The 26,724-nt window shown below is 39.4% G+C and overlaps 13 non-coding genes and 15 pseudogenes across 13 annotated transcripts; all 28 read right to left on the reverse strand.

The window, feature by feature from the left end:
• Positions 1-112: 112 nt before the first annotated feature.
• Positions 113-231, reverse strand: LOC147922697 (5S ribosomal RNA). Its single transcript, XR_015590248.1, has one exon. It is a non-coding gene; the product is annotated as a 5S ribosomal RNA (ribosomal RNA).
• A 395-nt stretch (positions 232-626) lies between these two features.
• Positions 627-745, reverse strand: LOC147922698 (5S ribosomal RNA; annotated as a pseudogene).
• A 395-nt stretch (positions 746-1,140) lies between these two features.
• On the reverse strand, positions 1,141-1,259 carry LOC147922699 (5S ribosomal RNA). The gene has a single exon (XR_015589548.1). It is a non-coding gene; the product is annotated as a 5S ribosomal RNA (ribosomal RNA).
• Positions 1,260-1,654: 395 nt separating this feature from the next.
• LOC147922700 (5S ribosomal RNA) lies at positions 1,655-1,773 on the reverse strand (annotated as a pseudogene).
• Positions 1,774-2,169: 396 nt separating this feature from the next.
• Positions 2,170-2,288, reverse strand: LOC147922701 (5S ribosomal RNA). Its single transcript, XR_015589549.1, has one exon. It is a non-coding gene; the product is annotated as a 5S ribosomal RNA (ribosomal RNA).
• A 395-nt stretch (positions 2,289-2,683) lies between these two features.
• LOC147922702 (5S ribosomal RNA) lies at positions 2,684-2,802 on the reverse strand (annotated as a pseudogene).
• Positions 2,803-3,197: 395 nt separating this feature from the next.
• Positions 3,198-3,316, reverse strand: LOC147922703 (5S ribosomal RNA). The gene has a single exon (XR_015590249.1). It is a non-coding gene; the product is annotated as a 5S ribosomal RNA (ribosomal RNA).
• A 395-nt stretch (positions 3,317-3,711) lies between these two features.
• Positions 3,712-3,830, reverse strand: LOC147922704 (5S ribosomal RNA; annotated as a pseudogene).
• A 395-nt stretch (positions 3,831-4,225) lies between these two features.
• Positions 4,226-4,344, reverse strand: LOC147922705 (5S ribosomal RNA; annotated as a pseudogene).
• Positions 4,345-4,738: 394 nt separating this feature from the next.
• LOC147922706 (5S ribosomal RNA) lies at positions 4,739-4,857 on the reverse strand (annotated as a pseudogene).
• A 395-nt stretch (positions 4,858-5,252) lies between these two features.
• On the reverse strand, positions 5,253-5,371 carry LOC147922707 (5S ribosomal RNA; annotated as a pseudogene).
• Positions 5,372-5,765: 394 nt separating this feature from the next.
• On the reverse strand, positions 5,766-5,884 carry LOC147922708 (5S ribosomal RNA; annotated as a pseudogene).
• A 395-nt stretch (positions 5,885-6,279) lies between these two features.
• LOC147922709 (5S ribosomal RNA) lies at positions 6,280-6,398 on the reverse strand (annotated as a pseudogene).
• A 395-nt stretch (positions 6,399-6,793) lies between these two features.
• LOC147922710 (5S ribosomal RNA) lies at positions 6,794-6,912 on the reverse strand (annotated as a pseudogene).
• Positions 6,913-7,299: 387 nt separating this feature from the next.
• Positions 7,300-7,418, reverse strand: LOC147922711 (5S ribosomal RNA; annotated as a pseudogene).
• Positions 7,419-7,813: 395 nt separating this feature from the next.
• Positions 7,814-7,932, reverse strand: LOC147922712 (5S ribosomal RNA). The gene has a single exon (XR_015590354.1). It is a non-coding gene; the product is annotated as a 5S ribosomal RNA (ribosomal RNA).
• A 395-nt stretch (positions 7,933-8,327) lies between these two features.
• Positions 8,328-8,446, reverse strand: LOC147922713 (5S ribosomal RNA). Its single transcript, XR_015590192.1, has one exon. It is a non-coding gene; the product is annotated as a 5S ribosomal RNA (ribosomal RNA).
• A 394-nt stretch (positions 8,447-8,840) lies between these two features.
• Positions 8,841-8,959, reverse strand: LOC147922714 (5S ribosomal RNA). Its single transcript, XR_015590355.1, has one exon. It is a non-coding gene; the product is annotated as a 5S ribosomal RNA (ribosomal RNA).
• Positions 8,960-9,353: 394 nt separating this feature from the next.
• LOC147922715 (5S ribosomal RNA) lies at positions 9,354-9,472 on the reverse strand. The gene has a single exon (XR_015589550.1). It is a non-coding gene; the product is annotated as a 5S ribosomal RNA (ribosomal RNA).
• Positions 9,473-9,867: 395 nt separating this feature from the next.
• On the reverse strand, positions 9,868-9,986 carry LOC147922716 (5S ribosomal RNA). The gene has a single exon (XR_015589551.1). It is a non-coding gene; the product is annotated as a 5S ribosomal RNA (ribosomal RNA).
• A 395-nt stretch (positions 9,987-10,381) lies between these two features.
• Positions 10,382-10,500, reverse strand: LOC147922717 (5S ribosomal RNA; annotated as a pseudogene).
• Positions 10,501-10,895: 395 nt separating this feature from the next.
• On the reverse strand, positions 10,896-11,014 carry LOC147922718 (5S ribosomal RNA; annotated as a pseudogene).
• A 394-nt stretch (positions 11,015-11,408) lies between these two features.
• Positions 11,409-11,527, reverse strand: LOC147922719 (5S ribosomal RNA). Its single transcript, XR_015589552.1, has one exon. It is a non-coding gene; the product is annotated as a 5S ribosomal RNA (ribosomal RNA).
• A 394-nt stretch (positions 11,528-11,921) lies between these two features.
• On the reverse strand, positions 11,922-12,040 carry LOC147922720 (5S ribosomal RNA; annotated as a pseudogene).
• A 394-nt stretch (positions 12,041-12,434) lies between these two features.
• LOC147922721 (5S ribosomal RNA) lies at positions 12,435-12,553 on the reverse strand (annotated as a pseudogene).
• Positions 12,554-12,948: 395 nt separating this feature from the next.
• Positions 12,949-13,067, reverse strand: LOC147922722 (5S ribosomal RNA). The gene has a single exon (XR_015590235.1). It is a non-coding gene; the product is annotated as a 5S ribosomal RNA (ribosomal RNA).
• A 393-nt stretch (positions 13,068-13,460) lies between these two features.
• Positions 13,461-13,579, reverse strand: LOC147922723 (5S ribosomal RNA). The gene has a single exon (XR_015589750.1). It is a non-coding gene; the product is annotated as a 5S ribosomal RNA (ribosomal RNA).
• A 395-nt stretch (positions 13,580-13,974) lies between these two features.
• Positions 13,975-14,093, reverse strand: LOC147922724 (5S ribosomal RNA). Its single transcript, XR_015590377.1, has one exon. It is a non-coding gene; the product is annotated as a 5S ribosomal RNA (ribosomal RNA).
• Positions 14,094-26,724: the final 12,631 nt, after the last annotated feature.

Consider the following 26,724-nt stretch of genomic DNA (forward strand, 5'->3'; position numbering starts at 1 on the left):
CCGAAAAGGTATTATGGGTCGCGTGGTTCCTCACGATGTAAAAGTTACGACGTTATGTTTGTACTATATAGGCTTACGTAACAACCAAAAAAAAAAAAAAAAAAAAGAGGGAGGGATGCAACACGAGGACTTCTCGGGAGGTCACCCATCCTAGTACTACTCTCGCCCAAGCACGCTTAACTGCGGAGTTCTGATGGGATACGGTGCATTAGTGCTGGTATGATCGCATCCGTTAGTATATATGATGCAATCGCATATATCGTTTTTTGAAAACTCAAGGGATCATTCAATGTGGGTCCCACTTGATATGTGGACCGGTTTATTCACCTTGGACGTGCTTCGATCCGCGAAAAACAAGAGATAACCATATCCGAACATAATTTTGTACTCGTAGCTAATTGTGTCGCGATCACAAAAAAACATCCGAAACACTTTTAAACGTCAAAATTCGGCCTCCAGAATGGTCCAATGGCACAAAGACCCATTGCCTTGCCGGAAACACTCTTGGGGCTTTCCGAAAAGGTATTATGGGTCGCGTGGTTCCTCACGATGTAAAAGTTACGACGTTATGTTTGTACTATATAGGCTTACGCAACAACCAAAAAAAAAAAAAAAAAAAAGAGGGAGGGATGCAACACGAGGACTTCCCGGGAGGTCACCCATCCTAGTACTACTCTCGCCCAAGCATGCTTAAATGCGGAGTTCTGATGGGATACGGTGCATTAGTGCTGGTATGATCGCATCCGTTAGTATATATCATGCAATCGCATATATCGTTTTTTGAAAACTCAAGGGATCATTCAATGTGGGTCCCACTTGATATGTGGACCGGTTTATTCACCTTGGACGTGCTTCGAACCGCGAAAAACAAGAGATAACCATATCCGAACATAATTTTGTACTCGTAGCTAATTGTGTCGCGATCACAAAAAAACATCCGAAACACTTTTAAACGTCAAAATTCGGCCTCCAGAATGGTCCAATGGCACAAAGACCCATTGCCTTGCCGGAAACACTCTTGGGGCTTTCCGAAAAGGTATTATGGGTCGCGTGGTTCCTCACGATGTAAAAGTTACGACGTTATGTTTGTACTATATAGGCTTACGCAACAACCAAAAAAAAAAAAAAAAAAAAGAGGGAGGGATGCAACACGAGGACTTCCCGGGAGGTCACCCATCCTAGTACTACTCTCGCCCAAGCACGCTTAAATGCGGAGTTCTGATGGGATACGGTGCATTAGTGCTGGTATGATCGCATCCGTTAGTATATATCATGCAATCGCATATATCGTTTTTTGAAAACTCAAGGGATCATTCAATGTGGGTCCCACTTGATATGTGGACCGGTTTATTCACCTTGGACGTGCTTCGAACCGCGAAAAACAAGAGATAACCATATCCGAACATAATCTTGTACTCGTAGCTAATTGTGTTGCGATCACAAAAAAACATCCGAAACACTTTTAAACGTCAAAATTCGGCCTCCAGAATGGTCCAATGGCACGAAGACCCATTGCCTTGCCGGAAACACTCTTGGGGCTTTCCGAAAAGGTATTATGGGTCGCGTGGTTCCTCACGATGTAAAAGTTACGACGTTATGTTTGTACTATATAGGCTTACGCAACAACCAAAAAAAAAAAAAAAAAAAAGAGGGAAGGATGCAACACGAGGACTTCCCGGGAGGTCACCCATCCTAGTACTACTCTCGCCCAAGCACGCTTGACTGCGGAGTTATGATGGGATACGGTGCATTAGTGCTGGTATGATCGCATCCGTTAGTATATATCATGCAATCGCATATATCGTTTTTTGAAAACTCAAGGGATCATTCAATGTGGGTCCCACTTGATATGTGGACCGGTTTATTCACCTTGGACGTGCTTCGAACCGTGAAAAACAAGAGATAACCATATCCGAACATAATTTTGTACTCGTAGCTAATTGTGTCGCGATCACAAAAAAACATCCGAAACACTTTTAAACGTCAAAATTCGGCCTCCAGAATGGTCCAATGGCACAAAGACCCATTGCCTTGCCGGAAACACTCTTGGGGCTTTCCGAAAAGGTATTATGGGTCGCGTGGTTCCTCACGATGTAAAAGTTACGACGTTATGTTTGTACTATATAGGCTTACGCAACAACCAAAAAAAAAAAAAAAAAAAAAGAGGGAGGGATGCAACACGAGGACTTCCCGGGAGGTCACCCATCCTAGTACTACTCTCGCCCAAGCACGCTTAAATGCGGAGTTCTGATGGGATACGGTGCATTAGTGCTGGTATGATCGCATCCGTTAGTATATATCATGCAATCGCATATATCGTTTTTTGAAAACTCAAGGGATCATTCAATGTGGGTCCCACTTGATATGTGGACCGGTTTATTCACCTTGGACGTGCTTCGAACTGCGAAAAACAAGAGATAACCATATCCGAACATAATCTTGTACTCGTAGCTAATTGTGTCGCGATCACAAAAAAACATCCGAAACACTTTTAAACGTCAAAATTCGGCCTCCAGAATGGTCCAATGGCACGAAGACCCATTGCCTTGCCGGAAACACTCTTGGGGCTTTCCGAAAAGGTATTATGGGTCGCGTGGTTCCTCACAATGTAAAAATTACGACGTTATGTTTGTACTATATAGGCTTACGCAACAACCAAAAAAAAAAAAAAAAAAAAGAGGGAAGGATGCAACACGAGGACTTCCCGGGAGGTCACCCATCCTAGTACTACTCTCGCCCAAGCACGCTTGACTGCGGAGTTATGATGGGATACGGTGCATTAGTGCTGGTATGATCGCATCCGTTAGTATATATCATGCAATCGCATATATCGTTTTTTGAAAACTCAAGGGATCATTCAATGTGGGTCCCACTTGATATGTGGACCGGTTTAGTCACCTTGGACGTGCTTCGAACCGCGAAAAACAAGAGATAACCATATCCGAACATAATCTTGTACTCGTAGCTAATTGTGTCGCGATCACAAAAAAACATCTGAAACACTTTTAAACGTCAAAATTCGGCCTCCAGAATGGTCCAATGGCACGAAGACCCATTGCCTTGCCGGAAACACTCTTGGGGCTTTCCGAAAAGGTATTATGGGTCGCGTGGTTCCTCACGATGTAAACGTTACGACGTTATGTTTGTACTATATAGGCTTACGTAACAACCAAAAAAAAAAAAAAAAAAAAGAGGGAGGGATGCAACACGAGGACTTCTCGGGAGGTCACCCATCCTAGTACTACTCTCGCCCAAGCACGCTTAACTGCGGAGTTCTGATGGGATACGGTGCATTAGTGCTGGTATGATCGCATCCGTTAGTATATATGATGCAATCGCATATATCGTTTTTTGAAAACTCAAGGGATCATTCAATGTGGGTCCCACTTGATATGTGGACCGGTTTATTCACCTTGGACGTGCTTCGAACCGCGAAAAACAAGAGATAACCATATCCGAACATAATTTTGTACTCGTAGCTAATTGTGTCGCGATCACAAAAAAACATCCGAAACACTTTTAAACGTCAAAATTCGGCCTCCAGAATGGTCCAATGGCACAAAGACCCATTGCCTTGCCGGAAACACTCTTGGGGCTTTCCGAAAAGGTATTATGGGTCGCGTGGTTCCTCACGATGTAAAAGTTACGACGTTATGTTTGTACTATATAGGCTTACGCAACAACCAAAAAAAAAAAAAAAAAAAAGAGGGAGGGATGCAACACGAGGACTTCCCGGGAGGTCACCCATCCTAGTACTACTCTCGCCCAAGCATGCTTAAATGCGGAGTTCTGATGGGATACGGTGCATTAGTGCTGGTATGATCGCATCCGTTAGTATATATCATGCAATCGCATATATCGTTTTTTGAAAACTCAAGGGATCATTCAATGTGGGTCCCACTTGATATGTGGACCGGTTTATTCACCTTGGACGTGCTTCGAACCGCGAAAAACAAGAGATAACCATATCCGAACATAATCTTGTACTCGTAGCTAATTGTGTCGCGATCACAAAAAAACATCCGAAACACTTTTAAACGTCAAAATTCGGCCTCCAGAATTGTCCAATGGCACGAAGACCCATTGCCTTGCCGGAAACACTCTTGGGGCTTTCCGAAAAGGTATTATGGGTCGCGTGGTTCCTCACGATGTAAAAGTTACGACGTTATGTTTGTACTATATAGGCTTACGCAACAACCAAAAAAAAAAAAAAAAAAAAGAGGGAAGGATGCAACACGAGGACTTCCCGGGAGGTCACCCATCCTAGTACTACTCTCGCCCAAGCACGCTTGACTGCGGAGTTATGATGGGATACGGTGCATTAGTGCTGGTATGATCACATCCGTTAGTATATATGATGCAATCGCATATATCGTTTTTTGAAAACTCAAGGGATCATTCAATGTGGGTCACACTTGATATGTGGACCGGTTTAGTCACCTTGGACGTGCTTCGAACCGCGAAAAACAAGAGATAACCATATCCGAACATAATCTTGTACTCGTAGCTAATTGTGTCGCGATCACAAAAAACATCCGAAACACTTTTAAACGTCAAAATTCGGCCTCCAGAATGGTCCAATGGCACGAAGACCCATTGCCTTGCCGGAAACACTCTTGGGGCTTTCCGAAAAGGTATTATGGGTCGCGTGGTTCCTCACGATGTAAAAGTTACGACGTTATGTTTGTACTATATAGGCTTACGCAACAACCAAAAAAAAAAAAAAAAAAAAGAGGGAGGGATGCAACACGAGGACTTCCCGGGAGGTCAGCCATCCTAGTACTACTCTCGCCCAAGCACGCTGAACTGCGGAGTTCTGATGGGATACGGTGCATTAGTGCTGGTATGATCGCATCCGTTAGTATATATCATGCAATCGCATATATCGTTTTTTGAAAACTCAAGGGATCATTCAATGTGGGTCCCACTTGATATGTGGACCGGTTTATTCACCTTGGACGTGCTTCGAACCGCGAAAAACAAGAGATAACCATATCCGAACATAATCTTGTACTCGTAGCTAATTGTGTCGCGATCACAAAAAAACATCCGAAACACTTTTAAACGTCAAAATTCGGCCTCCAGAATGGTCCAATGGCACGAAGACCCATTGCCTTGCCGGAAACACTCTTGGGGCTTTCCGAAAAGGTATTATGGGTCGCGTGGTTCCTCACGATGTAAAAGTTACGACGTTATGTTTGTACTATATAGGCTTACGCAACAACCAAAAAAAAAAAAAAAAAAAAGAGGGAAGGATGCAACACGAGGACTTCCCGGGAGGTCACCCATCCTAGTACTACTCTCGCCCAAGCACGCTTGACTGCGGAGTTATGATGGGATACGGTGCATTAGTGCTGGTATGATCGCATCCGTTAGTATATATCATGCAATCGCATATATCGTTTTTTGAAAACTCAAGGGATCATTCAATGTGGGTCCCACTTGATATGTGGACCGGTTTAGTCACCTTGGACGTGCTTCGAACCGCGAAAAACAAGAGATAACCATATCCGAACATAATCTTGTACTCGTAGCTAATTGTGTCGCGATCACAAAAAACATCCGAAACACTTTTAAACGTCAAAATTCGGCCTCCAGAATGGTCCAATGGCACGAAGACCCATTGCCTTGCCGGAAACACTCTTGGGGCTTTCCGAAAAGGTATTATGGGTCGCGTGGTTCCTCACGATGTAAAAGTTACGACGTTATGTTTGTACTATATAGGCTTACGCAACAACCAAAAAAAAAAAAAAAAAAAAGAGGGAGGGATGCAACACGAGGACTTCCCGGGAGGTCAGCCATCCTAGTACTACTCTCGCCCAAGCACGCTGAACTGCGGAGTTCTGATGGGATACGGTGCATTAGTGCTGGTATGATCGCATCCGTTAGTATATATCATGCAATCGCATATATCGTTTTTTGAAAACTCAAGGGATCATTCAATGTGGGTCCCACTTGATATGTGGACCGGTTTATTCACCTTGGACGTGCTTCGAACCGCGAAAAACAAGAGATAACCATATCCGAACATAATCTTGTACTCGTAGCTAATTGTGTCGCGATCACAAAAAAACATCCGAAACACTTTTAAACGTCAAAATTCGGCCTCCAAAATGGTCCAATGGCACGAAGACCCATTGCCTTGCCGGAAACACTCTTGGGGCTTTCCGAAAAGGTATTATGGGTCGCGTGGTTCCTCACGATGTAAAAGTTACGACGTTATGTTTGTACTATATAGGCTTACGCAACAACCAAAAAAAAAAAAAAAAAAAAGAGGGAAGGATGCAACACGAGGACTTCCCGGGAGGTCACCCATCCTAGTACTACTCTCGCCCAAGCACGCTTGACTGCGGAGTTATGATGGGATACGGTGCATTAGTGCTGGTATGATCGCATCCGTTAGTATATATCATGCAATCGCATATATCGTTTTTTGAAAACTCAAGGGATCATTCAATGTGGGTCCCACTTGATATGTGGACCGGTTTATTCACCTTGGATGTGCTTCGAACCGCGAAAAACAAGAGATAACCATATCCGAACATAATTTTGTACTCGTAGCTAATTGTGACGCGATCACAAAAAAACATCCGAAACACTTTTAAACGTCAAAATTCGGCCTCCAGAATGGTCCAATGGCACAAAGACCCATTGCCTTGCCGGAAACACTCTTGGGGCTTTCCGAAAAGGTATTATGGGTCGCGTGGTTCCTCACGATGTAAAAGTTACGACGTTATGTTTGTACTATATAGGCTTACGCAACAACCAAAAAAAAAAAAAAAAAAAAGAGGGAGGGATGCAACACGAGGACTTCCCGGGAGGTCACCCATCCTAGTACTACTCTCGCCCAAGCACGCTTAAATGAGGAGTTCTAATGGGATACGGTGCATTAGTGCTGGTATGATCGCATCCGTTAGTATATATCATGCAATCGCATATATCGTTTTTTGAAAACTCAAGGGATCATTCAATGTGGGTCCCACTTGATATGTGGACCGGTTTATTCACCTTGGACGTGCTTCGAACCGCGAAAAACAAGAGATAACCATATCCGAACATAATCTTGTACTCGTAGCTAATTGTGTCGCGATCACAAAAAAACATCCGAAACACTTTTAAACGTCAAAATTCGGCCTCCAGAATGGTCCAATGGCACGAAGAACCATTGCCTTGCCGGAAACACTCTTGGGGCTTTCCGAAAAGGTATTATGGGTCGCGTGGTTCCTCACGATGTAAAAGTTACGACGTTATGTTTGTACTATATAGGCTTACGCAACAACCAAAAAAGAAAAAGAGGGAGGGATGCAACACGAGGACTTCCCGGGAGGTCAGCCATCCTAGTACTACTCTCGCCCAAGCACGCTTAACTGCGGAATTCTGATGGGATACGGTGCATTAGTGCTGGTATGATCGCATCCGTTAGTATATATCATGCAATCGCATATATCGTTTTTTGAAAACTCAAGGGATCATTCAATGTGGGTCCCACTTGATATGTGGACCGGTTTATTCACCTTGGACGTGCTTCGAACCGCGAAAAACAAGAGATAACCATATCCGAACATAATTTTGTACTCGTAGCTAATTGTGTCGCGATCACAAAAAAACATCCGAAACACTTTTAAACGTCAAAATTCGGCCTCCAGAATGGTCCAATGGCACAAAGACCCATTGCCTTGCCGGAAACACTCTTGGGGCTTTCCGAAAAGGTATTATGGGTCGCGTGGTTCCTCACGATGTAAAAGTTACGACGTTATGTTTTTACTATATAGGCTTACGCAACAACCAAAAAAAAAAAAAAAAAAAAGAGGGAGGGATGCAACACGAGGACTTCCCGGGAGGTCAGCCATCCTAGTACTACTCTCGCCCAAGCACGCTTAACTGCGGAGTTCTGATGGGATACGGTGCATTAGTGCTGGTATGATCGCATCCGTTAGTATATATCATGCAATCGCATATATCGTTTTTTGAAAACTCAAGGGATCATTCAATGTGGGTCCCACTTGATATGTGGACCGGTTTATTCACCTTGGACGTGCTTCGAACCGTGAAAAACAAGAGATAACCATATCCGAACATAATCTTGTACTCGTAGCTAATTGTGTCGCGATCACAAAAAAACATCCGAAACACTTTTAAACGTCAAAATTCGGCCTCCAGAATGGTCCAATGGCACGAAGACCCATTGCCTTGCCGGAAACACTCTTGGGGCTTTCCGAAAAGGTATTATGGGTCGCGTGGTTCCTCACGATGTAAAAGTTACGACGTTATGTTTGTACTATATAGGCTTACGCAACAACCAAAAAAAAAAAAAAAAAAAAGAGGGAGGGATGCAACACGAGGACTTCCCAGGAGGTCACCCATCCTAGTACTACTCACGCCCAAGCACGCTTAACTGCGGAGTTCTGATGGGATACGGTGCATTAGTGCTGGTATGATCGCATCCGTTAGTATATATCATGCAATCGCATATATCGTTTTTTGAAAACTCAAGGGATCATTCAATGTGGGTCCCACTTGATATGTGGACCGGTTTGTTCACTTTGGACGTGCTTCGAACCGCGAAAAACAAGAGATAACCATATCCGAACATAATTTTGTACTCGTAGCTAATTGTGTCGCGATCACAAAAAAACATCCGAAACACTTTTAAACGTCAAAATCCGGCCTCCAGAATGGTCCAATGGCACAAAGACCCATTGCCTTGCCGGAAACACTCTTGGGGCTTTCCGAAAAGGTATTATGGGTCGCGTGGTTCCTCACGATGTAAAAGTTACGACGTTATGTTTTTACTATATAGGCTTACGCAACAACCAAAAAAAAAAAAAAAAAAAGAGGGAGGGATGCAACACGAGGACTTCCCGGGAGGTCAGCCATCCTAGTACTACTCTCGCCCAAGCACGCTTAACTGCGGAGTTCTGATGGGATACGGTGCATTAGTGCTGGTATGATCGCATCCGTTAGTATATATCATGCAATCGCATATATCGTTTTTTGAAAACTCAAGGGATCATTCAATGTGGGTCCCACTTGATATGTGGACCGGTTTATTCACCTTGGACGTGCTTCGAACCGCGAAAAACAAGAGATAACCATATCCGAACATAATCTTGTACTCGTAGCTAATTGTGTCGCGATCACAAAAAAACATCCGAAACACTTTTAAACGTCAAAATTCGGCCTCCAGAATGGTCCAATGGCACGAAGACCCATTGCCTTGCCGGAAACACTCTTGGGGCTTTCCGAAAAGGTATTATGGGTCGCGTGGTTCCTCACGATGTAAAAGTTACGACGTTATGTTTGTACTATATAGGCTTACGCAACAACCAAAAAAAAAAAAAAAAAAAGAGGGAGGGATGCAACACGAGGACTTCCCGGGAGGTCACCCATCCTAGTACTACTCTCGCCCAAGCACGCTTAAATGCGGAGTTCTGATGGGATACGGTGCATTAGTGCTGGTATGATCGCATCCGTTAGTATATATCATGCAATCGCATATATCGTTTTTTGAAAACTCAAGGGATCATTCAATGTGGGTCCCACTTGATATGTGGACCGGTTTGTTCACCTTGGACGTGCTTCGAACCGCGAAAAACAAGAGATAACCATATCCGAACATAATTTTGTACTCGTAGCTAATTGTGTCGCGATCACAAAAAAACATCCGAAACACTTTTAAACGTCAAAATTCGGCCTCCAGAATGGTCCAATGGCACAAAGACCCATTGCCTTGCCGGAAACACTCTTGGGGCTTTCCGAAAAGGTATTATGGGTCGCGTGGTTCCTCACGATGTAAAAGTTACGACGTTATGTTTGTACTATATAGGCTTACGCAACAACCAAAAAAAAAAAAAAAAAAAAGAGGGAGGGATGCAACACGAGGACTTCCCGGGAGGTCACCCATCCTAGTACTACTCTCGCCCAAGCACGCTTAAATGCGGAGTTCTGATGGGATACGGTGCATTAGTGCTGGTATGATCGCATCCGTTAGTATATATCATGCAATCGCATATATCGTTTTTTGAAAACTCAAGGGATCATTCAATGTGGGTCCCACTTGATATGTGGACCGGTTTGTTCACCTTGGACGTGCTTCGAACCGCGAAAAACAAGAGATAACCATATCCGAACATAATCTTGTACTCGTAGCTAATTGTGTCGCGATCACAAAAAAACATCCGAAACACTTTTAAACGTCAAAATTCGGCCTCCAGAATGGTCCAATGGCACAAAGACCCATTGCCTTGCCGGAAACACTCTTGGGGCTTTCCGAAAAGGTATTATGGGTCGCGTGGTTCCTCACGATGTAAAAGTTACGACGTTATGTTTGTACTATATAGGCTTACGCAACAACCAAAAAAAAAAAAAAAAAAAAGAGGGAAGGATGCAACACGAGGACTTCCCGGGAGGTCACCCATCCTAGTACTACTCTCGCCCAAGCACGCTTGACTGCGGAGTTATGATGGGATACGGTGCATTAGTGCTGGTATGATCGCATCCGTTAGTATATATCATGCAATCGCATATATCGTTTTTTGAAAACTCAAGGGATCATTCAATGTGGGTCCCACTTGATATGTGGACCGGTTTATTCACCTTGGACGTGCTTCGAACCGCGAAAAACAAGAGATAACCATATCCGAACATAATCTTGTACTCGTAGCTAATTGTGTCGCGATCACAAAAAAACATCCGAAACACTTTTAAACGTCAAAATTCGGCCTCCAGAATGGTCCAATGGCACAAAGACCCATTGCCTTGCCGGAAACACTCTTGGGGCTTTCCGAAAAGGTATTATGGGTCGCGTGGTTCCTCACGATGTAAAAGTTACGACGTTATGTTTGTACTATATAGGCTTACGCAACAACCAAAAAAAAAAAAAAAAAAAAGAGGGAGGGATGCAACACGAGGACTTCCCGGAAGGTCACCCATCCTAGTACTACTCTCGCCCAAGCACGCTTAACTGCGGTGTTCTGATGGGATACGGTGCATTAGTGCTGGTATGATCGCATCCGTTAGTATATATCATGCAATCGCATATATCGTTTTTTGAAAACTCAAGGGATCATTCAATGTGGGTCCCACTTGATATGTGGACCGGTTTATTCACCTTGGACGTGCTTCAAACCGCGAAAAACAAGAGATAACCATATCCGAACATAATCTTGTACTCGTAGCTAATTGTGTCGCGATCACAAAAAAACATCTGAAACACTTTTAAACGTCAAAATTCGGCCTCCAGAATGGTCCAATGGCACGAAGACCCATTGCCTTGCCAGAAACACTCTTGGGGCTTTCCGAAAAGGTATTATGGGTCGCGTGGTTCCTCACGATGTAAAAGTTACGACGTTATGTTTGTACTATATAGGCTTACGCAACAACCAAAAAAAAAAAAAAAAAAAGAGGGAGGGATGCAACACGAGGACTTCCCGGGAGGTCACCCATCCTAGTACTACTCTCGCCCAAGCACGCTTAAATGCGGAGTTCTGATGGGATACGGTGCATTAGTGCTGGTATGATCGCATCCGTTAGTATATATCATGCAATCGCATATATCGTTTTTTTAAAACTCAAGGGATCATTCAATGTGGGTCCCACTTGATATGTGGACCGGTTTATTCACCTTGGACGTGCTTCGAACCGCGAAAAACAAGAGATAACCATATCCGAACATAATCTTGTACTCGTAGCTAATTGTGTCGCGATCACAAAAAACATCCGAAACACTTTTAAACGTCAAAATTCGGCCTCCAGAATGGTCCAATGGCACGAAGACCCATTGCCTTGCCGGAAACACTCTTGGGGCTTTCCGAAAAGGTATTATGGGTCGCGTGGTTCCTCACGATGTAAAAGTTATGACGTTATGTTTGTACTATATAGGCTTACGCAACAACCAAAAAAAAAAAAAAAAAAAAGAGGGAGGGATGCAACACCAGGACTTCCCGGGAGGTCACCCATCCTAGTACTACTCTCGCCCAAGCACGCTTGACTGCGGAGTTATGATGGGATACGGTGCATTAGTGCTGGTATGATCGCATCCGTTAGTATATATCATGCAATCGCATATATCGTTTTTTGAAAACTCAAGGGATCATTCAATGTGGGTCCCACTTGATATGTGGACCGGTTTATTCACCTTGGACGTGCTTCGAACAGCGAAAAACAAGAGATAACCATATCCGAACATAATCTTGTACTCGTAGCTAATTGTGTCGCGATCACAAAAAAACATCCGAAACACTTTTAAACGTCAAAATTCGGCCTCCAGAATGGTCCAATGGCACAAAGACCCATTGCCTTGCCGGAAACACTCTTGGGGCTTTCCGAAAAGGTATTATGGGTCGCGTGGTTCCTCACGATGTAAAAGTTACGACATTATGTTTGTACTATATAGGCTTACGCAACAACCAAAAAAAAAAAAAAAAAAAGAGGGAGGGATGCAACACGAGGACTTCCCGGGAGGTCACCCATCCTAGTACTACTCTCGCCCAAGCACGCTTAACTGCGGTGTTCTGATGGGATACGGTGCATTAGTGCTGGTATGATCCAATCCATTAGTATAAATCATGCAATCACATATATTGTTTTTTGAAAACTCAAGGGATCATTCAATGTGGGTCCCACTTGATATGTGGACCGGTTTATTCACCTTGGACGTGCTTCGAACCGCGAAAAACAAGAGATAACCATATCCGAACATAATTTTGTACTCGTAGCTAATTGTGTCGCGATCACAAAAAAACATCCGAAACACTTTTAAACGTCAAAATTCGGCCTCCAGAATGGTCCAATGGGACAAAGACCCATTGCCTTGCCGGAAACACTCTTGGGGCTTTCCGAAAAGGTATTATGGGTCGCGTGGTTCCTCACGATGTAAAAGTTACGACGTTATGTTTGTACTATATAGGCTTACGCAACAACCAAAAAAAAAAAAAAAAAAAAGAGGGAGGGATGCAACACGAGGACTTCCCGGGAGGTCACCCATCCTAGTACTACTCTCGCCCAAGCACGCTTAACTGCGGAGTTCTGATGGGATACGGTGCATTAGTGCTGGTATGATCGCATCCTTTAGTATATATCATGTAATCGCATATATCGTTTTTTTAAAACTCAAGGGATCATTCAATGTGGGTCCCACTTGATATGTGGACCGGTTTATTCACCTTGGACGTGCTTCGAACCGCGAAAAACAAGAGATAACCATATCCGAACATAATCTTGTACTCGTAGCTAATTGTGTCGCGATCACAAAAAAACATCCGAAACACTTTTAAACGTCAAAATTCGGCCTCCAGAATGGTCCAATGGCACGAAGACCCATTGCCTTGCCGGAAACACTCTTGGGGCTTTCTGAAAAGGTATTATGGGTTGCGTGGTTCCTCACGATGTAAAAGTTACGACGTTATGTTTGTACTATATAGGCTTACGCAACAACCAAAAAAAAAAAAAAAAAAGAGGGAAGGATGCAACACGAGAACTTCTCGGGAGGTCACCAATCCTAGTACTACTCTCGCCCAAGCACGCTTAACTGCGGAGTTCTGATGGGATACGGTGCATTAGTGCTGGTATGATCGCATCCGTTAGTATATATCATGCAATCGCATATATCGTTTTTTGAAAACTCAAGGGATCATTCAATGTGGGTCCCACTTGATATGTGGACCGGTTTATTCACCTTGGACGTGCTTCGAACCGCGAAAAACAAGAGATAACCATATCCGAACATAATCTTGTACTCGTAGCTAATTGTATCGCGATCACAAAAAAACATCCGAAACACTTTTAAACGTCAAAATTCGGCCTCCAGAATGGTCCAATGGCACAAAGACCCATTGCCTTGCCGGAAACACTCTTGGGGCTTTCCGAAAAGGTATTATGGGTCGCGTGGTTCCTCACGATGTAAAAGTTACGACGTTATGTTTGTACTATATAGGCTTACGCAACAACCAAAAAAAAAAAAAAAAAAAAGAGGGAGGGATGCAACACGAGGACTTCCCGGGAGGTCACCTATCCTAGTACTACTCTCGCCCAAGCACGCTTAACTGCGGAGTTCTGATGGGATACGGTGCATTAGTGCTGGTATGATCGCATCCGTTAGTATATATCATGCAATCGCATATATCGTTTTTTGAAAACTCAAGGGATCATTCAATGTGGGTCCCACTTGATATGTGGACCGGTTTATTCACCTTGGACATGCTTCGAACCGCGAAAAAGAAGAGATAACCATATCCGAACATAATCTTGTACTCATATAATTAGTCAAATGCATTGGATTGTTACATATTTTGACCCTAGAAAGAGTAACATAGCTGTTTACTGCTTTAAATAAATGTTTTCTCTTGGTTTTAGCCTTTTTCTCTGTTTAAGCATATTTCGGGATAAAACGGGTTTATGTGTTGTCTAAACACTCCAAATTCATCCCGAACTCTTACAGTTAGTCAAATGCATTGGATTGTAACACATTCTGACCCTAGAAACAGTAACAAAGCTGTTTATTTCTTCGAATCAATGTTTTCTTGGTTTAAACCTGTTTCGGGACAAAATAGGTAAAAGTGGGGTATAAACACTCCAAATTCAACCCGAACTATTATAATTAGTTAAATGCATTGGATTGTTACATATTTTGACCCTAGAAAGAGTAACATAGCTGTTTACTGCTTTAAATCAATGTTTCCTCTTGGTTTTAGCCTTTTTCTCAATTTAAGCCTGTTTTGGGATAAAACGGGTTTAAGTGTTGTCTAAACACCCCAAATTCATCCCGAACTCTTACAGTTTGTCAAATGCATTGGAATATCACACATTCTGACCCTAGAAAAAGTAACAAAGCTGTTTATTGCTTAGAATCAATGTTTTCTCGGGTTTAGCCTGTTTCGGGACAAAATGGGAAAAAGTGGTGTCGAAACACTCCAATTTCAACCCGAACTCATATAATTAGTCAAATGCATTGTATTGTTACATATTTTGACCCTAGAAAGAGTAACATATCTGTTTACTGCTTTAAATCAATATTTTCTCTCGGTTTTAGCCTTTTACTCTGTTTAAGCATATTTTGGGATAAAACGGGTTTACATGTTGTCTAAACACTCCAAATTCATCCCGAACTCTTACAGTTAGTAAAATGCATTGGATTGTAACACATTCCAAACCTAGAAACAGTAACAAAGCTGTTTATTGCTTCGAATCAACGTTTTGTCGGTTTTAGCCTGTTTCGGGACAAAATAGGTAAAAGTGGTGTCTAAACACTCCAATTTCAACCTGAACCCTTATAATTAGTCAAATGCATTGGATTGTTACATATTTTGACCCTAGAAAGAGTAACATAGCTGTTTACTGCTTTAAATCAATGTTTTCTCTTGGTTTTAGCATTTTTCTCTGTTTAAGCCTGTTTTCGGATAAAACGGGTTTAAGTGTTGTCTAAACACTCCAAATTCATCCCGAACTCTTACAGTTAGTCAAATGCAATGGATTGTAACACATTATAACCCTAGAAACAGTAACAAAGCTGTTTATTGCTTAGAATCAATGTTTTCTCGGTTTTAGCTTGTTTCGGGACAAAATGGGTAAAAGTGGTGTCGAAACACTCCAATTTCAACCCCGAACTCATATAATTAGTCAAATGCATTGGATTGTTACATATTTTGACCCTAGAAATAGTAACATAGATGTTTACTACCTTAAATCAATGTTTTTTTCTCGGTTTTAGCCTTTTTCTCTGTTTAAGCCTATTTTGGGATAAAACGGGTTTATGTGTTGTCTAAACACTCCAAATTCATCCCAAACTCTTACAGTTAGTCAAATGCATTGGATTGTCACACATTCTGACCCTAGAAACAGTAACAAAGCTGTTTATTGCTTAGAATCAACGTTTTCTTGGTTTTAGCCTTTTTCCGGACAAAATAGGTTAAAGTGGTGTCTAAACACTCCAAATTCAACCCGAACTCATATAATTAGTCAAATGCATTGGATTGTTACATATTTTGACCCTAGAAAGAGTAACATATCTTTTTACTGCTTTAAATCAATGTTTTCTCTTGGTTTTAGCATTTTTCTCTGTTTAAGCCTGTTTTCGGATAAAACGGTTTTAAGTGTTGTCTAAACACTCCAAATTCATCCCGAACTCTTACAGTTAGTCAAATGCATTGGATTGTAACACATTCTAACCCTAGAAACAGTAACAAAGCTGTTTATTGCTTAGAATCAATGTTTTCTCGGTTTTAGCCTCTTTCGGGACAAAATAGGTTAAAGTGGTGTCTAAACACTCCAAATTCAACCCGAACTCTTATAATTAGTCAAATGCATTGGATTGTTACATATTTTGACCCTAGAAAGAGTAACATATCTTTTTACTGCTTTAAATCAATGTTTTCTTTTGGTTTTAGCATTTTTCTCTGTTTAAGCCTGTTTTCGGATAAAACGGTTTTAAGTGTTGTCTAAACACTCCAAATTCATCCCGAACTCTTACAGTTAGTCAAATGCATTGGATTGTTACATATTTTGACCCTAGAAAGAGTAACATATCTGTTTACTGCTTTTAATCAATGTTTTCTCTTGGTTTTAGCATTTTTCTCTGTTTAAGCCTGTTTTCGGATCAAACGGGTTTAAGTGTTGTCTAAACACTCCAAATTCATCCCAAACTCTTACAGTTAGTCAAATGCAATGGATTGTAACACATTATAACCCTAGAAACAGTAACAAAGCTGTTTATTGCTTAGAATCAATGTTTTCTCGGTTTTAGCCTATTTCGGGACAAAATGGGTAAAAGTGGTGTCGAAACACTCCAATTTCAACCCCGAACTCATATAATTAGTCAAATGCATTGGATTGTTACATATTTTGACCCTAGAAATAGTAACATAGCTGTTTACTACTTTAAATCAATGTTTTCTCTCGGTTTTAGCCTTTTTCTCTCTTTAAGCCTATTTTGGGATAAAACGGGTTTATGTGTTGTCTAAACACTCCAAATTCATCCCGAACTCTTACAGTTAGTCAAATGCATTGGATTGTCACAAATTCTGACCCTAGAAACAGTAACAAAGCTGTTTATTGCTTAGGATCAATGTTTTCTCGGTTTTAGCCTTTTTCGGGACAAAATAGGTTAAAGTGGTGTCTAAACACTCCAAATTCAACCCGAACTCTTATAATTAGTCAAATGCATTGGATTGTTACATATTTTGACCCTAGAAAGAGTAACATATCTGTTTACTGCTTTAAATCAATGTTTTCTCTTGGTTTTAGCATTTTTCTCTGTTTAAGCCTGTTTTCGGATAAAACGGGTTTAAGTGTTGTCTAAACACTCCAAATTCATCTCGAACTCTTCCAGTTAGACACTGCATTGGATTGAAACACATTCTAACCCTAGAAACAGTAACAAAGCTGTTTATTGCTTAGAATCAATGTTTTCTCGGTTTTAGCCTGTTTCGGGACAAAATAGGTTAAAGTGGTGTCTAAACACTCCAAATTCAACCCGAACTCTTATAATTAGTCAAATGCATTGGATTGTTACATATTTTGACCCTAGAAAGAGTAACATATCTTTTTACTGCTTTAAATCAATGTTTTCTTTTGGTTTTAGCATTTTTCTCTGTTTAAGCCTGTTTTCGGATAAAACGGTTTTAAGTGTTGTCTAAACACTCCAAATTCATCCCGAACTCTTACAGTTAGTCAAATGCATTGGATTGTTACATATTTTGACCCTAGAAAGAGTAACATATCTGTTTACTGCTTTAAATCAATGTTTTCTCTTGGTTTTAGCATTTTTCTCTGTTTAAGCCTGTTTTCGGATCAAACGGGTTTAAGTGTTGTCTAAACACTCCAAATTCATCCCGAACTCTTACAGTTAGTCAAATGCAATGGATTGTAACACATTATAACCCTAGAAACAGTAACAAAGCTGTTTATTGCTTAGAATCAATGTTTTCTCGGTTTTAGCCTATTTCGGGACAAAATGGGTAAAAGTGGTGTCGAAACACTCCAATTTCAACCCGAACTCATATAATTAGTCAAATGCATTGTATTGTTACATATTTTGATCCTAGAAAGAGTAACATATCTGTTTACTGCTTTAAATTAATATTTTCTCTCGGTTTTAGCCTTTTTCTCTGTTTAAGCCTATTTTGGGATAAAACGGGTTTATGTGTTGTCTAAACACTCCAAATTCATCCCGAACTCTTACAGTTAGTCAAATGCATTGGATTGTCACACATTCTGACCCTAGAAACAGTAACAAAGCTGTTTATTGCTTAGAATCAATGTTTTCTCGGTTTTAGCCTTTTTCGGGACAAAATAGGTTAAAGTGGTGTCTAAACACTCCAAATTCAACCCGAACTCTTATAATTAGTCAAATGCATTGGATTGTTACATATTTTGACCCTAGAAAGAGTAACATATCTGTTTACTGCTTTAAATCAATGTTTTCTCTTGGTTTTAGCATTTTTCTCTGTTTAAGCCTGTTTTCGGATAAAACGGGTTTAAGTGTTGTCTAAACACTCCAAATTCATCTCGAACTCTTCCAGTTAGTCAAATGCATTGGATTGAAACACATTCTAACCCTAGAAACAGTAACAAAGCTGTTTATTGCTTAGAATCAATGTTTTCTCGGTTTTAGCCTGTTTCGGGACAAAATGGGTAAAAGTGGTGTCGAAACACTCCAATTTCAACCCCGAACTCATATAATTAGTCAAATGCATTGTATTGTTACATATTTTTACCCTAGAAAGAGTAACATATCTGTTTACTGCTTTAAATCAATATTTTCTCTCGGTTTTAGCCTTTTACTCTGTTTAAGCATATTTTGGGATAAAACGGGTTTAACTGTTGTCTAAACACTCCAAATTCATCCTGAACTCTTACAGTTAGTAAAATGCATTGGATTGTAACACATTCCGAACCTAGAAACAGTAACAAAGCTGTTTATTGCTTCGAATCAACGTTTTCTCGGTTTTAGCCTGTTTCGGGACAAAATAGGTAAAAGTGGGGTCTAAACACTCCAAATTCAACCCGAACTCTTATAATTAGTCAAATGCATTGGATTGTTACATATTTTGACCCTAGAAAGAGTAACATAGCTGTTTACTGCTTTAAATCAATGTTTCCTCTTGGTTTTAGCCTTTTTCTCTGTTTAAGCATATTTCGGGATAAAACGGGTTTAAGTGTTGTCTAAACACTCCAAATTCATCCCAAACTCTTACAGTTAGTAAAATGCATTGGATTGTAACATATTCCGAACCTAGAAACAGTAACAAAGCTGTTTATTGCTTAGAATCAACGTTTTCTCGGATTTAGCCTTTTTCGGGACAAAATGGGTAAAAGTGGTGTCGAAACACTCCAATTTCAACCCGAACTCTTATAATTAGTCAAATGCATTGGATTGTTACATATTTTGACCCTAGAAAGAGTAACATAGCTGTTTACTGCTTTAAATTAATGTTTTCTCTTGGTTTTAGCCTTTTTCTCTGTTTAAGCATATTTCGGGATAAAACGGGTTTAAGTGTTGTCTAAACACTCCAAATTCATCCCGAACTCTTACAGTTAGTCAAATGCAATGGATTGTAACACATTATAACCCTAGAAACAGTAACAAAGCTGTTTATTGCTTAGAATCAATGTTTTCTCGGTTTTAGCCTGTTTCGGGACAAAATGGGTAAAAGTGGTGTCAAAACACTCCAATTTCAACCCCGAACTCATATAATTAGTCAAATGCATTGGATTGTTACATATTTTGACCCTAGAAATAGTAACATAGCTGTTTACTACTTTAAATCAATGTTTTCTCTCGGTTTTAGCCTTTTTCTCTGTTTAAGCCTATTTTGGGATAAAACGGGTTTATGTGTTGTCTAAACACTCCAAATTCATCCCGAACTCTTACAGTTAGTCAAATGCATTGGATTGTCACACATTCTGACCCTAGAAACAGTAACAAAGCTGTTTATTGCTTAGAATCAATGTTTTCTCGGTTTTAGCCTTTTTCGGGACAAAATAGGTTAAAGTGGTGTCTAAACACTCCAAATTCAACCCGAACTCTTATAATTAGTCAAATGCATTGGATTGTTACATATTTTGACCCTAGAAAGAGTAACATATCTGTTTACTGCTTTAAATCAATGTTTTCTCTTGGTTTTAGCATTTTTCTCTGTTTAAGCCTGTTTTCGGATAAAACGGGTTTAAGTGTTGTCTAAACACTCCAAATTCATCCCGAACTCTTACAGTTAGTCAAATGCATTGGATTGTAACACATTCTAACCCTAGAAACAGTAACAAAGCTGTTTATTGCTTAGAATCAATGTTTTCTCGGTTTTAGCCTGTTTCGGGACAAAATGGGTAAAAGTGGTGTCGAAACACTCCAATTTCAACCCCGAACTCATATAATTAGTCAAATGCATTGGATTTTTACATATTTTGACCCTAGAAATAGTAACATAGCTGTTTACTACTTTAAATCAATGTTTTCTCTCGGTTTTAGCCTTTTTCTCTGTTTAAGCCTATTTTGGGATAAAACGGGTTTAAGTGTTGTCTAAACACTCCAAATTCATCCCGAACTCTTACAGTTAGTCAAATGCATTGGATTGTCACACATTCTGACCCTAGAAACAGTAACAAAGCTGTTTATTGCTTCGAATCAATGTTTTCTTGGTTTAAACCTGTTTCGGGACAAAATAGGTAAAAGTGGGGTCTAAACACTCCAAATTCAACCCGAACTCTTATAATTAGTCAAATGCATTGGATTGTTACATATTTTGACCCTAGAAAGAGTAACATAGCTGTTTACTGCTTTAAATCAATGTTTCCTCTTGGTTTTAGCCTTTTTCTCAATTTAAGCCTGTTTTGGGATAAAACGGGTTTAAGTGTTGTCTAAACACCCCAAATTCATCCCGAACTCTTACAGTTTGTCAAATGCATTGGATTGTCACACATTCTGACTAGAAAATGTAACAAAGCTGTTTATTGCTTAGAATCAATGTTTTCTCGGGTTTAGCCTGTTTCGGGACAAAATGGGAAAAAGTGGTGTCGAAACACTCCAATTTCAACCCGAACTCATATAATTAGTCAAATGCATTGTATTGTTACATATTTTTACCCTAGAAAGAGTAACATATCTGTTTACTGCTTTAAATCAATATTTTCTCTCGGTTTTAGCCTTTTACTCTGTTTAAGCATATTTTGGGATAAAACGGGTTTAACTGTTGTCTAAACACTCCAAATTCATCCTGAACTCTTACAGTTAGTAAAATGCATTGGATTGTAACACATTCCGAACCTAGAAACAGTAACAAAGCTGTTTATTGCTTCGAATCAACGTTTTCTCGGTTTTAGCCTGTTTCGGGACAAAATAGGTAAAAGTGGGGTCTAAACACTCCAATTTCAACCCGAACTCTTATAATTAGTCAAATGCATTGGATTGTTACATATTTTGACCCTAGAAAGAGTAACATAGCTGTTTACTGCTTTAAATCAATGTTTTCTCTTGGTTTTAGCCTTTTTCTCTGTTTAAGCATATTTCGGGATAAAACGGGTTTAAGTGTTGTCTAAACACTCCAAATTCATCCCGAACTCTTACAGTTAGTAAAATGCATTGGATTGTCACACATTCTGACCCTAGAAACAGTAACAAAGCTGTTTATTGCTTAGAATCAACGTTTTCTCGGATTTAGCCTTTTTCGGGACAAAATGGGTAAAAGTGGTGTCGAAACACTCCAATTTCAACCCGAACTCTTATAATTAGTCAAATGCATTGGATTGTTACATATTTTGACCCTAGAAAGAGTAACATAGCTGTTTACTGCTTTAAATTAATGTTTTCTCTTGGTTTTAGCCTTTTTCTCTGTTTAAGCATATTTCGGGATAAAACGGGTTTAAGTGTTGTCTAAACACTCCAAATTCATCCCGAACTCTTAGAGTTAGTCAAATGCAATGGATTGTAACACATTATAACCCTAGATACAGTAACAAAGCTGTTTATTGCTTAGAATCAATGTTTTCTTGGTTTTAGCCTGTTTCGGGACAAAATGGGTAAAAGTGGTGTCGAAACACTCCAATTTCAACCCCGAACTCATATAATTAGTCAAATGCATTGGATTGTTACATATTTTGACCCTAGAAATAGTAACATAGCTGTTTACTACTTTAAATCAATGTTTTCTCTCGGTTTTAGCCTTTTTCTTTGTTTAAGCCTATTTTGGGATAAAACGGGTTTATGTGTTGTCTAAACACTCCAAATTCATCCCGAACTCTTACAGTTAGTCAAATGCATTGGATTGTCACACATTCTGACCCTAGAAACAGTAACAAAGCTGTTTATTGCTTAGAATCAATGTTTTCTCGGTTTTAGCCTTTTTCGGGACAAAATAGGTTAAAGTGGTGTCTAAACACTCCAAATTCAACCCGAACTCTTATAATTAGTCAAATGCATTGGATTGTTACATATTTTGACCCTAGAAAGAGTAACATATCTGTTTACTGCTTTAAATCAATGTTTTCTCTTGGTTTTAGCATTTTTCTCTGTTTAAGCCTGTTTTCGGATAAAACGGGTTTAAGTGTTGTCTAAACACTCCAAATTCATCCCGAACTCTTACAGTTAGTCAAATGCATTGGATTGTAACACATTCTAACCCTAGAAACAGTAACAAAGCTGTTTATTGCTTAGAATCAATGTTTTCTCGGTTTTAGCCTGTTTCGGGACAAAATGGGTAAAAGTGGTGTCGAAACACTCCAATTTCAACCCCGAACTCATATAATTAGTCAAATGCATTGGATTTTTACATATTTTGACCCTAGAAATAGTAACATAGCTGTTTACTACATTAAATCAATGTTTTCTCTCGGTTTTAGCCTTTTTCTCTGTTTAAGCCTATTTTGGGATAAAACGGGTTTAAGTGTTGTCTAAACACTCCAAATTCATCCACTCTTACAGTTAGTCAAATGCATTGGATTGTCACACATTCTGACCCTAGAAACAGTAACAAAGCTGTTTATTGCTTTGAATCAATGTTTTCTTGGTTTAAACCTGTTTCGGGACAAAATAGGTAAAAGTGGGGTCTAAACACTCCAAATTCAACCCGAACTCTTATAATTAGTCAAATGCATTGGATTGTTACATATTTTGACCCTAGAAAGAGTAACATAGCTGTTTACTGCTTTAAATTAATGTTTTCTCTTGGTTTTAGCCTTTTTCTCTGTTTAAGCATATTTCATGATAAAACGGGTTTAAGTGTTGTCTAAACACTCCAAATTCATCCCGAACTCTTACAGTTAGTCAAATGCATTGGATTGTCACACATTCTGACCCTAGAAAAAGTAACAAAGCTGTTTATTGCTTATAATCAATGTTTTCTTGGTTTTAGCCTGTTTCGGGACAAAATGGGTAAAAGTGGTGTCGAAACACTCCAATTTCAACCCCGAACTCATATAATTAGTCAAATTCATTGGATTGTTACATATTTTGACCCTAGAAATAGTAACATAGCTGTTTACTACTTTAAATCAATGTTTTTTCTCAGTTTTAGCCTTTTTCTCTGTTTAAGCCTATTTTGGGATAAAACGGGTTTATGTGTTGTCTAAACACTCCAAATTCATCCCGAACTCTTACAGTTAGTCAAATGCATTGGATTGTCACACATTCTGACCCTAGAAAGAGTAACAAAGCTGTTTATTGCTTAGAATCAACGTTTTCTCGGTTTTAGCCTTTTTCCGGACAAAATAGGTTAAAGTGGTGTCTAAACACTCCAAATTCAACCCCAAACTCATATAATTAGTCCAATGCACTGGATTGTTACATATTTTGACCCTAGAAATAGTAACATAGCTGTTTACTACTTTAAATCAATGTTTTCTCTCGGTTTTAGCGTTTTTCTCTATTTAAGCCTATTTTGGGATCAAACGGGTTTATGTGTTGTCTAAACACTCCAAATTCATCCCGAACTCTTACAGTTAGTCTAATGCATTGGATTGTCACACATTCTGACCCTAGAAACAGTAACAAAGCTGTTTATTGCTTAGAATCAACGTTTTCTCGGTTTTAGCCTTTTTCGGGACAAAATAGGTAAAAGTGCTGTCGAAACACTCCAATTTCAACCCGAACTCTTATAATTAGTCAAATGCATTGGATTGTTACATATTTTGACCCTAGAAAGAGTAACATATCTGTTTACTGCTTTAAATCAATGTTTTCTCTTGGTTTTAGCATTTTTCTCTGTTTAAGCCTGTTTTCGGATAAAACGGGTTTAAGTGCTGTCTAAACACTCCAAGTTCATCCCGAACTCTTACAGTTAGTCAAATGCATTGAATTGTAACACATTCTAACCCTAGAAACAGTAACAAAGCTGTTTATTGCTTAGAATCAATGTTTTCTCGGTTTTAGCCTGTTTCGGGACAAAATGGGTAAAAGTGGTGTCGAAACACTCCAATTTCAACCCCGAACTCATATAATTAGTCAAATGCATTGGATTTTTACATATTTTGACCCTAGAAATAGTAACATAGCTGTTTACTACTTTAAATCAATGTTTTCTCTCGGTTTTAGCCTTTTTCTCTGTTTAAGCCTATTTTGGGATAAAACGGGTTTAAGTGTTGTCTAAACACTCCAAATTCATCCTGAACTCTTACAGTTAGTAAAATGCATTGGATTGTAACACATTCCGAACCTAGAAACAGTAACAAAGCTGTTTATTGCTTCGAATCAACGTTTTCTCGGTTTTAGCCTGTTTCGGGACAAAATAGGTAAAAGTGGGGTCTAAACACTCCAATTTCAACCCGAACTCTTATAAATAGTCAAATGCATTGGATTGTTACATATTTTGACCCTAGAAAGAGTAACATAGCTGTTTACTACTTTAAATCAATGTTTTCTCTTGGTTTTAGCCTTTTTCTCTGTTTAAGCATATTTCGGGATAAAACGGGTTTAAGTGTTGTCTAAACACTCCAAATTCATCCCGAACTCTTACAGTTAGTAAAATGCATTCGATTGTCACACATTCTGACCCTAGAAACAGTAACAAAGCTGTTTATAGCTTAGAATCAACGTTTTCTCTGATTTAGCCTTTTTCGGGACAAAATGGGTAAAAGTGGTGTCGAAACACTCCAATTTCAACCCGAACTCATATAATTAGTCAAATGCATTGGATTGTTACATATTTTGACCCTAGAAATAGTAACATAGCTGTTTACTGCTTTAAATCAATTTTTTCTCTTGGTTTTAGCATTTTTCTCTGTTTAAGCCTGTTTTCGGATAAAACGGGTTTAAGTGTTGTCTAAACACTCCAAATTCATCCCGAACTCTTACAGTTAGTCAAATGCAATGGATTGTAACACATTATAACCCTAGAAACAGTAACAAAGCTGTTTATTGCTTAGAATCAATGTTTTCTCGGTTTTAGCCTATTTCGGGACAAAATGGGTAAAAGTAGTGTCGAAACACTCCAATTTCAACCCCGAACTCATATAATTAGTCAAATGCATTGGATTGTTACATATTTTGACCCTAGAAATAGTAACATAGCTGTTTACTACTTTAAATCAATGTTTTCTCTCGGTTTTAGCCTTTTTCTCTGTTTAAGCCTATTTTGGGATAAAACGGGTTTATGTGTTGTCTAAACACTCCAAATTCATCCCGAACTCTTAAAGTTAGTCAAATGCATTGGATTGTCACACATTCTGACCCTAGAAACAGTAACAAAGCTGTTTATTGCTTAGAATCAATGTTTTCTCGGTTTTAGCCTGTTTCGGGACAAAATAGGTTAAAGTGGTGTCTAAACACTCCAAATTCAACCCGAACTCTTATAATTAGTCAAATGCATTGGATTGTTACATATTTTGACCCTAGAAAGAGTAACATATCTGTTTACTGCTTTAAATCAATGTTTTCTCTTGGTTTTAGCATTTTTCTCTGTTTAAGCCTGTTTTCGGATAAAACGGGTTTAAGTGTTGTCTAAACACTCCAAATTCATCTCGAACTCTTCCAGTTAGTCAAATGCATTGGATTGAAACACATTCTAACCCTAGAAACAGTAACAAAGCTGTTTATTGCTTAGAATCAATGTTTTCTTGGTTTTAGCCTGTTTCGGGACAAAATGGGTAAAAGTGGTGTCGAAACACTCCAATTTCAACCCCGAACTCATATAATTAGTCAAATGCATTGGATTGTTACATATTTTGACCCTAGAAATAGTAACATAGCTGTTTACTACTTTAAATCAATGTTTTCTCTCGGTTTTAGCCTTTTTCTCTGTTTAAGCCTATTTTGGGATAAAACGGGTTTAAGTGTTGTCTAAACACTCCAAATTCATCCCGAACTCTTACAGTTAGTCAAATGCATTGGATTGTAACACATTCTGACCCTAGAAACAGTAACAAAGCTGTTTATTGCTTCGAATCAATGTTTTCTTGGTTTAAACCTGTTTCGGGACAAAATAGGTAAAAGTGGGGTCTAAACACTCCAAATTCAACCTGAACTCTTATAATTAGTCAAATGCATTGGATTGTTACATATTTTGACCGTAGAAAGAGTAACATAGCTGTTTACTGCTTTAAATCAATGTTTCCTCTTGGTTTTAGCCTTTTTCTCAATTTAAGCCTGTTTTGGGATAAAACGGGTTTAAGTGTTGTCTAAACACCCCAAATTCATCCCGAACTCTTACAGTTTGTCAAATGCATTGGATTGTCACACATTCAGACTAGAAAAAGTAACAAAGCTGTTTATTGCTTAGAATCAATGTTTTCTCGGGTTTAGCC

Source organism: Camelina sativa, chromosome 18, assembly GCF_030686135.1.
Source record: "Camelina sativa cultivar CO46 ecotype springtype chromosome 18, ASM3068613v1".
NCBI lineage: Eukaryota > Viridiplantae > Streptophyta > Magnoliopsida > Brassicales > Brassicaceae > Camelina > Camelina sativa.